Source organism: Quercus suber, unplaced genomic scaffold (genome assembly GCF_002906115.3).
Source record: "Quercus suber isolate HL8 unplaced genomic scaffold, Cork oak 2.0 scaffold_379, whole genome shotgun sequence".
Classification (NCBI taxonomy): Eukaryota; Viridiplantae; Streptophyta; class Magnoliopsida; order Fagales; family Fagaceae; genus Quercus; species Quercus suber.
The window spans coordinates 697,164-714,431 of record NW_027069831.1 but is presented as its reverse complement, the minus strand read 5'-3'; the positions used below and the strand labels follow the sequence as shown (position 1 = coordinate 714,431).

Genomic DNA, 17,268 nt, shown 5'->3' with positions numbered 1-17,268 from the left:
CTGAGTCGCAGTGAATCTAGTAATGGCCAGAAGAGGGTGAGGTAGAGGGTGAACATGAGGGTGAAGAGGTGTATAATGATGCCGATCCGTATGCCTATGATCCAATGAGGTCCAAGAAGATGAGGAAGGCGTGCCATTATGGCCAATCTTGGTGATTCAGAGTTGTTCCACGTACAGCCCAGCCAATAGCGAATGCCAACCCCTATGCTAGGCCAACTGGGAATAAGTGCTACAGGTGAGGAGAACTAGGACATTGATCTAGTACTTGCCCTAAGTGAGTCGCAGTGAATCTAGTAATGGCAGAAGAGGGTGAGGTAGAAGGTGAACATGAGGGTGAAGAGGTGTATAATGATGCCGATCCGTATGCCTATGATCCCAATGAGGTCCAAGAAGATGAGGAAGGCGTGCCATTATGGCAGTCTTTGGTGATTCAGAGGTTGTTACTCACACCAAGGGTGGAATATGGTGATTAGCAGAATGAGATCTTCCGAGCACGATGCACCATCAATAAAAGGGTCTGTGATTTGATCATAAACAATGGCAGTGTAGAGAACATTATATCGAAGAGTTTGGTTACCAAGCTGGGACTAAAAACAGAAAAGCATCCCTCTCCGTACAAATAGGTTGGATCAAGAAAGGTACGGAAACTCTTGTTACTCAACAATGTCGTGTTACTTTTTCTATGGGTAAATATTATGTAGATGAAGTAGTTTGTGATGTTGTTGAAATCAATGTTATTAATTCCGTTTCGGAGCCCGTTTCGGTTTGTCCAGTGGAACGGAATATTTCGGTACCGGTCTATTTCGGCATACCGTTTCAGGGTGTTTCGGGCTTCCTAAAATATATATATATATATATATATATATGAACACACACATATACAGTCTATTATTTATAATTTATTGTGTAAGTATTATAAAAATGTTATCAATATAATATTTTTTTAATAAATTAATATTAATATAAATATAAAGTTATAAACTATTGTACAGCAAAGCAAAAATAGTACCTCTGAGGCTCTGACTGACATTTGCTTTTGAATTTTTTAACTTTTTTTTTTTTTCATTTCCAAAGTCACTCACGTGATTGGGCTCAGAAAAGTTAAAATTTGAAAACAATAAAAGGCAGACTCAAGACCAAAGAAAATAAAAGTTTTTTTACTTATTACTTGGACTGTGTGGTCAACTCAATAAAGCAAATAAAACACTACCCACTTTGCTAAAAGTCTGAAACGCCATCTCAAGTTCATTTCTCAAAGATCTTCTCAGCTGGGTTCTAGCGGAGTCTTTGCAAAGACATGGGTTCTAACTTCTGACTTCTAAGAGGAAGCACACAGCCATACATAAATGATAAATCTTGTTACCATGAGCTTTTCTTGATTTTTTTTTTCTTTCTTATCTTCTTTTTCCTTTTGTTTTTTTCTCTTGAGTTTTTTTCTTCTCGCCTCCTCATCCTTCCTTTTATTTTTCCCCCCTCACCGTGGCTCATAAGATTTTTCCTTGTATTCTGTCAATTTATTTTCACATGAAACTCATTCCGGCCGAATTCATAATTTCGGCCGGTATTTTCCGAAATCACCCGAAACGGCCGGAACAATCCGGAATGACCCGGAATTTGTTCCGAGGTGGAACAAGGGGTATACCATTCCGGTTTACTTGCTGGAACAGTATTTTCCGGCCATTCCGGCCGGAACGGAACGGAATTAATAACTTTGGTTGAAATGGATGCATGCCATTTAATACTGGGTAGACCTTGGCAGTATGATGTAAATGCTACTCATAAGTGTAAGGATAATATGTATGTGTTTTTAAAGAATGGCAGAAAAATTGTCCTTGGTCCTATTAAGGAAGGCAGTAGACCCAAAGCTTCTAAAGTGGAGGGGAAGCCAGCACTCCTCATAGTGAACAATGAAGATGAGTTTGACAGGGATTGTAAGGAGTTGAAACAGGTATATGATGTAGTAGTGACAAATGGTGAGCCAAAGAAGGTTGCTGAGATACTTGAGGCAATTCAACTATTGATCAAGGAGTTTGAAGAGCTTTTTCCAGAAGAGCTGCCTGTAGGTTTACCACCAATGCATGACATCCAGTATTGCATTGATTTAGCTCCTGGAGCTAGTTTACCAAATCTGCCACATTACAAGATGAATCCTCAAGAGGGTCAGATTCTGCAAGGGCAGGTGGATGAGCTTTTGAGCAAGGGGCAGATCAGGGAGAGTATGAGTCCATGTGCAGTATCGACATTGTTAACACCAAAGAAGGATGGGAGCTGGCGTATGTGTGTGGATAGTCGAGCCATCAACAAGATCACAGTTAAGTATCGATTTCCTATTCCCCGACTAGATGACATGTTTGATATGCTGAGTGGGTCCAAGAGTTACACTAAGCTGGATCTCAAGAGTGGGTATCACCAAATTCGGATCCGACCTGGAGATGAGTGGAAGATAGCTTTTAAGACAAAGGAGGGGCTGTATGAGTGGATGGTAATGCCTTTCGAATTATCCAATGCTCCCAGCACTTTTATGAGACTTATGAATCAGGTATTGAAACCATTTATTGGAAAGTTTGTGGTAGCTTATTTTGACGATATCCTGATTTATAGTAAGATAGAAGCAGCCCACTATAATCACGTGCGAGAAGTATTAGCGGTGTTGCAGGCCAATGAGTTGTATATCAACTTGAAGAAGTGCAGCTTCTTGACTGATAAGTTGCTGTTCTTAGGGTATGTGGTCAGTGCAGATGGGATTCATGTTGATGAGGATAAGGTCCGTGCAATCAGAGAGTGGCCAACTCCAAAGACAGTAAGTGATGTGCGAAGCTTTCATGGGCTAGTAACCTTCTATCGGCAGTTCGTTCTAGATTTCAATAGCATAGTAGCCCCTATCACGGAGTGTCTGAAGAAAGGGAAGTTCTCATGGAGAAAAGAGGCAGAACAAAGCTTTGCCTTGATCAAGGAAAAGTTGAGCACAACCCCGGTTTTGGCATTGCCCAACTTCAATAAGGTGTTTCAAGTGGAGTGTGATGCATCTATGGTCGGGATAGGCGCTGTTCTTTCACAAGACAACAGACCAGTAGCATTCTTCAGTGAGAAAGTTTATGAAGCTTGAAGTAAATGGTCAGCCTATGAACTGGAGTTCTTTGTTGTAGTACGGACTCTTAAGCATTGGGAGCACTACCTGATTCAGAGGGAGTTTGTATTATACACGGATCATCAATAAAGCACATCAACAGTCAAGTTAGCATTAACAGGATGCATGCTCAGTGGGTAGCTTATATACAACGCTTTCATTTCACTCTGAAGCACAAGTCTGGTGTCACTAATAAGGTGGTTGATGCACTCAGCAGGCGAGCATCATTGTTGACCACCCTACGTACTGAAGTTGTAGGGTTTGATTGCCTCAAGGAGTTGTACGAGAATGACGAGGATTTTGGTGATATTTGGGGTAAGTGTCAACAAACTCATACTGCTATCAATAGTATGTACATCCAGGATGGTTTCCTTTTTCGGGGTAACCAATTATGCATCCCTAAAAGTTCATTGAGGGAACAGATTATTAAGGAGCTGCAAGGTGGAGGTTTGGGTGGACATATGGGCTGAGATAAGACTATAGCACTGGTGGAAGAGAGGTATTATTGGCCACAACTCAAGAGGGATGTTGGCAATCATGTGAGGAAGTGTCTAATCTGCCAAACTGCTAAGGGACAATCTCAGAATACTAGTTTATATATGCCTTTGCCAGTTCCACAAGCACCGTGGAAAGATCTGTCTATGGACTTTATACTGGGTCTTCCTCGAACCCAGCGAGGTATGGATTCTGTTTTTGTTGTGGTTGACAGGTACTCCAAGATGTCCCATTTCATAGCATGTAAGAAGACTTCAGATGCTACTCGAGTGGCCAATCTGTTCTTTAAAGAAGTTGTGCATTTGCATGGAGTGCCAAAGTCCATCACCTCTAACCGAGATACCAAGTTCATTAGTCACTTCTGGCGAACTTTGTGAAAGCGTTTTGACACTTCCTTGAATTACAGCAGCACTAGTCATCCACAGACTGATGGCCAGACAGAAGTCGTTAATCGTACTTTGGGGAATTTAATTCGGTGTATCTCAGGTGAGAAGCCCAAGCAGTGGGATCTTGCATTGTCCCAAGCAGAGTTTGCGTAAAATAGCTCAGTCAATAGAAGCACTGGTAAGTCTCTATTTGCCATTGTCTACTGCGTGCCCCCAAAACACGCTTTGGACTTGGTACCTTTACCTGAGCTTCTAGGAGTGAGTCAAGCAGCAGAGAATATGGCTGACCGTATTCAAGCCATGCAAGAGGAGGTGAGGCAGAAACCAGAAGCTACAAATGCTAAGTACAAGGATGCTACTGATAAGAAAAGGCGTGAGAAGATCTTCAATGTTGGGGATTTAGTGCTAGTGTATCTTAGGAAGGAGAGATTTCCTGTTGGTACCTACAACAAATTGAAGGACAAGAAGTATGGGTCATTTCAGATTACTAAGAAAATCAACAACAATGCTTATGTGGTTGCTCTTCCTTCAGACATGAGCATTTCTTCTACCTTCAATGTTGCTGACTTATATGATTATCATCCTTCTAATGAACCAGATAGTGGGAACTCGGGGTCGAGTTCTTTTCAAGTGGGGGGGACTGATGTAGAACAGACAGCACATGCCTTCCTGAAGCAGCAAAGGCGCAGGAAATCACAACACAAGATCAAAGGAGAGTGCTAGTAGGGGCCATCAGAGGTAACAATGTCGGAATTGCATGAAATTTGGCAGGTTTAAGGGAAACGGAGTTCTGATCCAGATTCATGCCATGAATGTCGCCAAATTTTCGGCAAATTCCTTCGTTAAGACCCCAAAAACAGTGTTTTTGCTATTTATAGTAATATTTGTTTTTCCTTAATAACTTTTAGTTTAAAAGTCAGAATAAGGTCCCATCTATTTTGGGACGACCCTTAAGGTCAGTAGTTTATGATTCTGCGTTTAATTCAATTTTGCCATTTTTGGTAAAATTCGGTAATTTTGTTACCTAATCGCTTAATTAGTGCGAATTAGGGTTTTAAACATCTTTTACTCAGTATTTATATGTTTTGTAGCCGTCAGAGGCAAAACAGATTATTATTAATAAACACAGACTTTTGTCAAATTTTCTTCTAGTGGATTCCAGTTTTATCTCCTTGTAGATTCAGAGAAACCTCTCGTGGATTCGAGGTTTACTACCAGAAACTAACAGTTTAGTTTCTATTCCATCAAGAGAGCATCGTGTGTGCTTTTCTTCAGGCTTCTGCGACATCAGTGGAGTGATCAACGCGCTAAGGGTGCCCAATAATTTAGGTTAAGGTGTTAAAATTGAAGAGAATGAGCGAAGACATGAAGAGTTGTAGTTTAAGCAAAGAAAATAAAAGAACATGAAAAATGACTACATCTAATGATAAGCGAGAAAATTGTATATAAAACGTTGTCGTTTCTCATTAAAAGAGAAGCCACTCTTGGTTAAAGACGACAACGTTTTGCTTAAAGGAAATAAGATTGCCATAGGTTTAAGTTAACACATGACTTGATTAATGCGCCAATATTCAAAACTACTTGTGGAAGTGTGTTGCAAACTCATCAAAATCGACCCGATCTAATCCAACTTGCTGGGTTGGATCAGTCTTTAGGGGTTAGCTAGTTAGATTAGGGTCAGTGGGTTAGTTGTACCTGCCTTATGTGGGCCTTGGCCTCAGGCCTGTACCCGATTTATGAACCGTACAAATAATAATAATAATCATTAAAAAAATTGTTCAACCCATTCATCCAACCCAACCTATGATAAGTTGGGTTGGGTTGGGTTTTTTTTTAACACATTATGGTTTGTACTTATAAAATTTTGTATGGCCTTTAGAAAGAGGAAGGCAGGATTTATTCTTATAAAATTCTTATTTTTTTATAGGTACAATAAAATTTTGGGCTTGTACCTATAAAAATTTTTATGGCCTTCAGAAAGAGGAAAATACTAGAGTTACAATTTTTTTTTTAACAAATTGCTAATGTGTTGAGTGGTTATTGCTAAGTAAGAAAGTGATGTAAGTGGTGAGTTTAGATGCAAACCAATAAAAATTTACTACCTCAACAATTTGTAAAAATGTTGTAAAAAAATTTGTGATTATATCATTACTTTTTAAATAATCAATGATATTATTAAAAGGGGCAAAGTGTAATTTTATAGAACAAAATTGCTAAAATTAGTAGTTATATATATATATATACACACACACACTAATATTTTTATTTAAAAAAAAAAAGGGGGACAATGTCCAAGTCTACCTCTGTCCATGATGCATTTGTTTGACTTATTTCACAACATTTGCATTCATGGTGTATTTATAGAGTATATGTGTGTGTTGGACGGCATTTTGATAGAAATGATTATGGAATTCCACAATTCAAGATCTCACTTTCAGTGGATGCTTGTTAGATCTTTTTGAATATGGTCAAGATCTCACTGAATTTGGCCAGGAACTCAACAAATCGGCCAAGATAAATGGCACATGGGTTAGAATGTTGAAGACCGGTGAAAGGACAATGGGCTTTTGGGTTAATTTTTGTTTCGCTGCCAAGTCAATCGTTGAAAGGTTGAACATGTAAGATATGTACAAGTTTGTTTTTGACAGTTATGGCATGTTTGGAAGTTTAGAGAAGGGGGAGAGTAGAGTGGAGTAGAGGGAAGGAGAGTAGTGGGGAGGAGAGTAGAGGGGAATGGTTCCCCTCCACCTTGTTTGGATGTTTTTAAAATTAGTAAGGGGGAAGGGAGTAATTAAACCTTCCCCTTGTTTGAATGTTTTAAAAATTAGGATGGAGAGTAGAGGAAATAATTTAAATAGACAAATTTACCCCTATTCCAAATCTTAGAATATGTTAGTGATTTTTTTTTTTTAGAGAAGCATAAATAAAATTTTAAAAAAATAAAACAAAATAAAGTATATACCTAAAAACTAAAAAAAAGGGTATTAATAAATACTAAACAGTGCCAAATTTAGTAGGTTTTTTCAAACTCCAACCAAAATCCAAATTCTCATTTCTTTTCCACATTTTCTGAGCAACCAAACACAGGCACAAGTAGAGGAAAAAAAAAAAACAGAAATTTCACAGAAACACAAACCAAATCCCCTAAAATGCACACAACCAGAAATGACATGAAATGAGAGCACAAATCAAACATTAAACACAAATCAAACATCAAACCCAAATTGGCTAAACCAAATCTAGTATCAAACCAAAGTTGCCAAATAAATCAAACACAAATCAATAGAAAATCAGCCCAGCAGAGCCAGACCATAGCCACCACCCCCCAGCCATAAATGATAAATCAAACCTGAGCAAACCCATAACCCTACCCACCACTGACAGTTCAACAACTACCACCAAAAATCAACCGAAAAATGAAGATTTTTTGGTTTAATCGGTGCGAAAATCGATTTAAGTGAGGTGTTTGGCTGCAAAACGAAGAGAGGGAGAGCTCAAAAGGAAAAAAAATGGAGGATTTATGGACCCCAGCCGCCGCGATCCACCGCCACAACAGCTAGCACCACCACGATCCTCCACCACCATCGGACTCCTCAGGAATCACAGCCACCCCATCTGAGAGAGGGACAAGAGAAAGGAGAGATGTTTGAGAAAGGGAGGAGAGAGATGTGAGTGTGTCTGAGAGAGAAAAGAGAGTAGAGGGAGAGCAAACGTATGAGAGAGAAAACTAGAAAAGAGAGGTATAAAATAAAGGACAAAGATTATATAAATTTTCTCATGAAACAAACAAATATTATTTATATAATTCGTTTGTAATTTTGTTAGTTAAGAAAGGGTAAATTGGAGAATTCATTTGGTCAATAATTTATCTACTCTACTCTCCCTCCAAATCTCTCCAATTTGGAGGAATTAAAAATGAGGAGTTAGAGGTAGTTGAAACCCTTCCAAATCCCTCTCCCTCTTTCTTTAAAAAACTTTCAAACAAGGTAATTGAATTACTCTCCCTTCCTCTACTCTATTTCCCCTCTTTTTTTTAACTTCCAAACAGGCCATTAAGCTTGAAACTCAATACCATCCCAAAGAAATCCGATGTCTATCAATGTACTTTTAAGATTACAAAAGATATAAGACCCGAAATTCAAGAGAAAGAAAATAGAAACAATAAAGAAACTTTGATTCATATTCATAGATAAAACAAATAGCAAAATAGCATAGGTATTAGGTAGCAAAAACTGTGAATCTAGTGGTAGAGAAAAAGTAAAGCAAAATAAGTTCTTCCATGATTATTTCATATTAAAGGGGCAAACTTGAATTTGGTGGAGGCTGAAATTGTGATGAGCTGCGAAGTGGGCAATTGATAAAAATAATATAGTTTTAGTTATTAATTACCGGCATAGATTTGTGAAAAGATAAAAAATTTAATTGTGATGTTTACAATATATAGGAAAAATAAATAAATTAAGTAGTTCGTGAATAAGTTTAAGTTTGTTTGACAAGAAAATGAACTAAGTTTGAACATATAGAGTGTGTTTGGATATTACTTATTTTGCTGCAAATTGAAAACATTATAATAAAATAATTTTTAAATGTGTGAATAATGCTATGTGACTTATTTTAATGAAAACTTTGTTGAAAAAAAGAAGTTTATAGGTCTCGTGAACAGTGCACGAGATCCACTAAAAACACCACAGCCACAGAAGGCACATCTAAAAAAAAAAAAAAAAAAAGAAGAAGAAAACACAGACGCAAGACATTGCCTTTTCATCAATACCCAAACAGGTACATAATCTAGATTATTCATGAGTTCCAACTTAGTTTGTGTTCAAAATAAAATAAAATAAATAAAATTTTAAATATTTAATACGTAGCTCGGCTTTACTGATTTTTTTACCACCTATATGTTCACAAGCATATATTTGGAGGCGAGGTCACAATGGTCTTGCACTCCATGTTTACCAGTAACAATGATTCAAGACCATGGGAATGCCACGTAAATACTCCAAAGAAACTGTAATAACCCGCGAAAAAAAAAAATAAAAAGACTTAAAAAGGTGTGGTATTTTGGTAATTAGATTTGGAACAAACCCTAATCAGTTTTCCCCTTTCCCCTGAATAGCCGTAACTCCCTTCCTCGCTTTTAGATTTGCCATTACTTCTCTCTCTCTGTCTCTCTCTGTCTCTCTCTCTCTCTTTGTTGTTACGCTACTTCTCTAAAGTCTAAACCCCCGAAGAGAAAATTGGACCACACCGCCACAACTACATTCTCAACACAACAATTCTTTGCCATTCGATTGCTTCAGTAACTCAAACTCGAAATTGGGGCTCCAACAACTCAGGAAACTAGCTTTTCCTGGAGTTTCAACTCTAGGCCTTGCCCTTTACCGACACTCTGCTCTAGCTTCTTATTCAGAATTGAGAAAGGTTGCATTGACAGTCTTGGCTTGCCCAAGTCTAGGTAATCACCCTAACCTTTTTCCATTCTAAGCCTTTCTTAATTAATACTGTACACACCAAATTTTATTTATGCGTTCGAGGGGACAAATTTGGAGTATAACATGTATATTTTTATAGGGTTTGATATATTGTGTTATTTTTGGATTAATTTGTTGGATTGGGAAGCCTATGGGTTCAAGTATGTATAGGGTTGGGAATGGTTCAAGTGAATTACTTGATAATAGAAGAGCTTAGGCTAAATGGATAAAAATTATTACAGTGAAGGGATGAGGGTCTAGACTAGTTGGACTCTAGGTTGCTTAGTGAAATTAGTTACTCTATTGAATATATTTTGAATTGAGGTTTCTAGAGAGGTATAAATTAAGTTTAGGAAAAATAGGCTTAAATTGGATTAAGTAGCTTTGTCTAAGTCTATGAATTAATTTATGTATTGGATTGTAATAGGTTGAACTCCTAATTTTGATGCCCTTTTGTTATGGCTTTTGGAGGTAAGTAACATTTCTCCTAATTGGTTTTTTTTTTTGCTTATATCACTATAATTTAGCTACTAAATATTGGTTTACAAATGTTACAATTTTATTTCAATTGTTTTAGCTACATTGACATAAAGTAAAAAAATAAAGAATTGTCATAAATATATTTGATAATTGAATATATGATTTTATATATGTATTTGAATGAGATGTATTTTTGTTTGAACTATGATTTGATATTTATGATTTTGGACAATCTGATTATGTTTTGACTCTGATACCTAGCTAATGGGGGTTATTCATTAGTATTGAAACTAGTTCTATCTGGGGCATTACGGGCCTTTTGTTTCTGGACCCAACTAATGGGGGATATACATTAGCACAAAAAAGTTAAGAATATGAATTATTTTTGAGTATTTGAACTGTTTTGAGTCCTTGAAATTGCTTTCGTGTTTTTGGAACCTATTGTAAATTACAACTTTTGATATATGGAAAACTGATTATTTTCTAATCCATCTATGATATATTTGTAAGATTAAAATATTCAATCTTTTTACAACTTAATTTACAGATCTATTTGCTTGATCGAACTTATTACAACTTTGGTTACTTATTGAGTTGTCAACTCACCCCCTTTCCCCTCTAGTTTCAAACTGTGAAGAATAGCAAGTTTTGGAAGTTTTGTTGCTGTGTTGTGAGCCGGGAAAGCAGCTTAGTGATTTTGGGATATGATGGTCTTGTAATAGTCTTATATCTATTGGCCAATTGGCATTATGTACATGACGTTCGGATTTTGTTCCTTTTGAATTATTGAAGATCTATTCATAAAGAAATTGTTGAGGTATTTTAGATTTATTTGATATAATTTTTTAGGATAAATTTTAGTTACTAAGAAGGCCTTGCACACTTGAAATGTGCTAATTTTATAAGCGTGCGGCTATTGTCATGTGCCAATCTTTGTAGTTGGGTTCGGGGTGTGGCAGAAACCAAGGGCAATATTGTCAAATAAGACACCACTTCATGCATAGAGCAGCAGCCATGCACAAGGCAATGTTAGTACCTACAAAGTTCACACACACAAAGGCTAGGAGTAAGGTACGTAATTACTCTATTAGCATCGAGAATTTGCTACATACTCCAAATACATAATCAACCCCAGTTTATATGAACTCTAATAGAAACTGCAGGTCATTTGCCAGACTTAAACAACAAATCTGTTGATATATTGAACTGTAGTTTATGAGCAATAGTTGATTGTAAATCGATTGAGATCGGGAGTTGGAGGATTGAGATCATGGGCTAGCTGCTGTGGCTTTATATCAGGTAGTTTACAATTTACTACTTGGAATCTATTGGTCATTCAGTTTCTTTTCACTTTAATTTGATATGGTCGGGTCATCTCAAAAAAAAAATTGATATGGTCGTGTAAATGAAATTGGTGTTAATTAAAAAATCTACCCAGCTTTTAACCAGTAAAATAATATGTGACTAAGAAATTTATTTATTATGTTTTTTATGTGACATCAATCACATTTGTTAACACGTTCTAATTTATAAGTTTCTTTTTGTAATAAAAGTCACAGTATTTTTAACATTTTTTTCATGGTTTGTGTTTAAATGTTGACACACCAATTTTTAAAAGCTTACATAATAAAATTTTTGGTAAATTATAAAGTTGGTCTCTACGCTTTATATCATATATCAATTTTGTCCTTAACTTTTCAACTGTGTCAATTTGGTCTCTAATATTTTCAATAATGTATGAATTTAGTCCCTACTACTAATTATTGGATGGAAAAAGCATGTCAAACGAAATAATAAAAAATAATTTTTTCTGTCACATCAAGTGTCAATTGTACTGCCATGTTAGACTTAAAAACAAGAAAAACAAAAACAAAAACCCAATTTTTTCGTTCCCACGTTAGTTCAAGTGTGGGGAAAATTCTAAAATCCTCTCTCTCTCTCTCTCTCTCTCTCTCTCTTTTTAAATTACTTCTCCCTCATCCTCATTCTCATGCCATTAAACCCAAAGTACATAAATAAAACAAACTAGGACTTGACTTAAAAACATAAAAAGTATATTGGACTAGTTCACACACTAGCTTTGATGTTTTGATTTATGATTCTTGCCTTATTAATTACACATCATACTCAAATTTCGAGAATCGTGTTGGATGAATTTGAGAAGCTTAAACTTCAGTCATAATAAGAAGAAGAGAAAAAGTGGAATTCATCATTACAGTCATCTAGGTGTTGGGATTATGCTTTATGGGATGCTTTTAGCATATGCAATAAGACTGCCCAAGAATGGAAGAACCATGTTTGCCAGGAACGTGTCCAACGGCTACGTGAGGAAAACTACTTTGTAGTGCAGTAATAATATTGATGTTCAGAACGATGGGTTTCTTCTCATGTCTAACATTGATTGGCTCATTAATCCGCTGCCAAAGAACATTGATAGTGATAATGGTGCCAATCATCTTGCTTGAACAATTGTTCTTGTATTGCTTATGCTTTTGAGTAAAAGTTTGGTCCCAATAAGACCAAGCGCACTAGAAGAAATTTAGCCTTTTAGCAACGGCATATAGTCGTCGCTAATGCTTTAAATATCGTTGTTAATTATATTGGTGACGAAAAATGTCATTACTAACTTTTGTTGAACAAAAATCGTAACAAAAAAGATTTTCAGTAGCAATATTAATGTCTTCGCAAATACAATACTATTCATGACGACAAAGTCTTCGCTAATAGTGACAATTGTCGTCATAAATAACTCAAGAACCCAAGGCGAATTTAAAAAAAGAAAAAAAAAAAGAAAATTAAGAATAACATTTATCAATTTAGAATAATCAGCTATTACCTTCTAAAATATAACTTCATCTCCTAGCTAACAAATATTACAGTAGCCATCCCCATGCTCTAACAAAATCAATAGAAATAATTGGTTTTGGCTCCCCTCCCTGCCTGTTACAAAATCTCCTGTTCTCTCCATTTTATAAACAGATGAAAGACACAAGTTAAGTGAAAGATCCAAGGGCAGAAAACAAAGCCACCTCAAAATCTAGTTTATCTCTCTATCAACCAAACCTTTCAGCAGAGAAAAGGGCTGCTCATCTTCCTCCTCAACGCAGCACAGATGGCCTCTTTTTTCTTTTTGTTTTTTTGCTTTTGCTTTTAACTGTAGTTTGTATTTTTAAGATTGTGTTTTTTAATTTGTATTTTTTTTTTTTTTTACTGCAGTTTGTATTTTTTTTTTTAGTTTAAAGATATTTGAGAGAAAGGATTGTTGTGTGTGTAGCCATTGTGAATATTTAAATCAATTGTGTTTTTGGTGGTATTAATTTGGTGTTTGTATTTAGAGGGAAAACAGGTCAGGGATGGACCAAAAATTACATTTGGAGGGAAAATGGGTATCAAAATTCTTTTTTTGGTATTTTGAAAAATGGGTATCATCATATTTAAAATTTGAAGAGTTTAAATTAAGTTTTTTTTTTTTTTTTTAATCCCCTCATATTTTAATCGGTGGTTTTTTTTTTCCCCTCATATGAAATATTTAGGTTATAATTGAAAATGTTTTGTCACAATAACTTAAAAAAAAAAAAAAAAACACCTAACATAATGGATTTGAAGTCCCATGAGCCATGATTCCCATCTCTTTCTCAGTCATTACCGCCAATTATATATCACTCATTAGCTCTCTCATTTTTTTTCACAGACCCGCTAAATCTATGGATCCATTGTCACTATTCAGGTATTTTCTTTTTTCTTTACTTTTGGTTTTGTTCTTAGTGTTTATCATTAAATCAATAAATATATGTCTTTAATAAATAATGTATTAATTAAAAGCCTAATTTTAATTATTAAAGAATCATATGGAAAAACCAAAAAACAATTTGGATGTACTGAATGGTTTGTTTCTTTTATGGTAGCGTAAAAGTATTTCAAATTCTTTGTTACACCGAAGCTAAAAAATCAGACTCTATCAAATTGTTTACTTGGATCTGAGTAGTGTAAAAGTCATTCAATGACTTTAATTGTACTCAGATCCCAACTTTCCTTGGTTCAATGTACGGTTTCACACATCTGTATAATTCTTTCTCTTTGATAACTGAGAAATTTCCATTTTAAGAGAAAAAAAACGGTAATGTGAAGTCTTCTTTGTAGTCGGCTTTGGACCTTCGAACCTCCTTCTTTGCAGTTGAAATTTTACCTCCAAGTTTGGCATTTTAACTTCAAAATCTCTATATCTTTAACCCTGTTCTTTCTTGCTTTAGTTTGCCTTCTTTTATTCTTGGTTGTTAGTGGTAGATTCTAATTTTATTTTATTGCTTGCTTTTTTGGACATATCTAATTGATAATTCATTACACTTTTTTGTAGCACACTATGAACAATATATGGGTTAAATTGTATATTGAATTGTGTATTGTACACTTTTTTTTTTGGAATGCTAGAACCCAGCACGACTATTGTCCTTTTGGTTTGGAGAGAAAAAAACATGTCTTGTTTGCATGCTTCACTCTTTCTAGGATTGCTTGTAATTGTTATATTTCTTCCATGCCTAAGAGGGAAAAGGGAAAAGGCCTTTGCAACTATAATTGATGAATGACATAACTAGCCTTATAGGATTGGTTGCTACATGGTTATATATGCGTAGTTCTCTATGTGGGCTAGCCAATACCCTTGCATATGGTTTAGTTCTAGCCACCAAAATTGGAAGTGTGGAGAAATTCTAAACTTTTTCTTTTATGTTGGTTAGATTCAAATTCCATTTTGATAGAAAATTTGTTTCAATCCCCCTGTCTACTTCACCATTCTCAAATCACACTCATCATGAGAATGGTGAAGCAAACAGGGGGATTGAAACAAATTTTTTATCAAATGGAATTTGAATCAAACCAACATAAAAAGAAAGTTTAGAATTTTTCCACACTTCAATTTTTGTTGGCTAGAACTAAACCATATGCAAGGGTAATGGCTAGCTCGCATAGAAAACTACACATATATAACCATGTAGTAGCCAATCCTATAAAGCTAGTTGTGTCATTCACCAATTACAGTTGCAAAGGCCTATTCGCTTTTCCCACTTAGGCATGGCCTATTCCCTTTTCCCACTTAGGCATGGTAGAAATTTAACAATTACAAGCAATCATAGAAAGAGTGAAGCATGCAAACAAGAAATGTTTTTTTTCTCTCTAAACCAAAAGGACAATAGTCATGTTGGGTCTCAGCATCCCAAAAAGTGTACAATATACAATTCAATATACAATTTAACCCATATATTGTTCATAGTGTGCTACAAAAAAGTGTAATCAATTATCAATTAGACATGTCCAAAAAAGCAAGCAATAAAATAAAATTAGAATTTACCACTAACAACCAAGAATAAAAGAAGGCAAACTAAAGTAAGAAAGAACAAGGTTAAAGATACAAAGATTTTAAAGTTAAAATGCCAAACCTGGAGGTTAAAATGCCGACTGCAAAGGAGGTTCAAAGGTCCAAAGAAGACTTCATATTACCATTTTTTTCTCTTAAAATGGAAATTTCTCAGTTATCAAAGAGACAAAATTATATAGATGTGTGAAACTGTACATTGAACCAAAGAAAGTTGGGATCAGAGTACAATTAAAGTCATTGAATGACTTTTACACTACCAAAATCCAAGTAAAAAGATTGATGGAGTGTGATTCTTCAGCTTCGGTATAACAAAGAAGTTGAATGACTTTTACACTACCGTAGAAAAACAAACCGTTCAGTACATCCAAAATATTTTTTTTGGTTTTTCCATATGATTCTTTAATAATAAAAGTTTGGGTTTTAATTAATACATTATTTTTTAAAGACATATATTTATTAATTTAATGAAAAAAACTAAGAACAAAACCATAAGAAAAGAAAAAATAAAAATACCTGGACAGCGGCAGTGGATTTACATGTTTAGCAAATTTCTGTGAAAGAATGAGAGAGATGATGAGTGATATATCATTGGCAATAATGACTAAGAAAGAGGTGGAGATCATGGCTCATGGGACTTCAAATCCGTTATGTTAGGTGTTTTTTTTTAATACATTTCATGAGTTATTGTGACAAAAAAATTTCAATTATTACCTAAATATTTATCGTGAGCAAAAAAAAAAAAAAAAAAAAAAAAAAAAAAACATTAGAAGCATTTGATCAAAAAAAAAAAAAATCATATTATATCAAAATTATTTTGACCCACATATTAGTGACGACAATCTTTGTCTTCACTAAAAGATCCCTTATAGCAACAACCTAATTCGTTGCTAATATATAATCTGCTTCCCTCCAATAATTCCTAACATTTTTTTAGAGTGAAAATTTTCCACTCCAGTATATTTAGGTCAATATATTTGCGATGACATGTTATGTCATTGTTAAAAGGAGATTATCAAAGACGACAAATTATATCGTCACTAATAGCCTTCTAATAGCAACGACCAATGTGTCATTGCTGATAAATAAAGCATATATATATATAATATATTTTTTTAGCCACATATCTGCAATGAAACACAAGGTTGTCACTAAAGATGATTATTAGCGACAATAGATGCCGTCATTAAAATAAACCTTATTTTAGCATCATAAATGTAGTCGCTACAAAATTAATTGTTGTTGCTAAAAGTTTCCTTCAATTTTCCAAAAGTAAATAAAATTCCCTCCATGACGTTAGCGACGACTTATTAGCGACTACCTTAGTGTCATCGCTACTATACACTTATTAGCAATGACCATATATTATTGTTGCTAATGTGTTCCTAATAGTGACACCTTTTGGGTCGTCGCTAAAACATTGGTCGCAAAAGACCAAAATTCTTGTAGCGAAGTCTGGCTACTTAGAATGACATGGTTCTTTTTCATATTTGAAGCAACTATCAATGAGAATGAGGATGAGGGAGAAGAAAGGAAGATATAATCTAACGATAGTGAGAAAGTTAGGGTTTTTAGAATTTTCCCCAAACTTGAACTCATGTGTGAACAAGAAAATTCGGATTTAAAAAAAAATTGACGTGGCAGTATAATCGACTGTTGATGGGTAAGAAAAATAATTTTTTATTACTTCGTTTAACATGTCAAATTTTTCTATCTAATGGATAACAAGAAGGACCAAATTGACATGATATTAAAATGTTAGTGACCAAATTGACACAATTGAAATATTAATATTATAGACCAAATTAACATTTGGTGTAAAGAATAGGGAACAACTGTAATTTACCCTAAAAATTTTAATACCTCTAGCATATTTCAAAATTAAAGAATTGGAAAAAAAAAAAAAAATTTGGGCCCATCACATATTACTTAGATTTAGTG

The 17,268-nt window shown here is 34.9% G+C and overlaps 1 long non-coding RNA gene across 5 annotated transcripts; it reads left to right on the top strand.

Moving 5' to 3' along the window:
• Positions 1-9,077: 9,077 nt before the first annotated feature.
• Positions 9,078-12,542, top strand: LOC136062082 (uncharacterized). 5 transcript variants are annotated; one of them, XR_010623920.1, is made up of 6 exons: positions 9,079-9,463; positions 9,907-9,950; positions 10,582-10,776; positions 10,899-11,030; positions 11,123-11,258; positions 12,124-12,542. It is a non-coding gene; the product is annotated as an uncharacterized LOC136062082 (long non-coding RNA). The 5 variants fall into 5 exon arrangements; XR_010623922.1 differs by having other exon boundaries at positions 12,099-12,542; XR_010623919.1 differs by having other exon boundaries at positions 9,078-9,463; positions 10,507-10,776; positions 11,123-12,542.
• Positions 12,543-17,268: the final 4,726 nt, after the last annotated feature.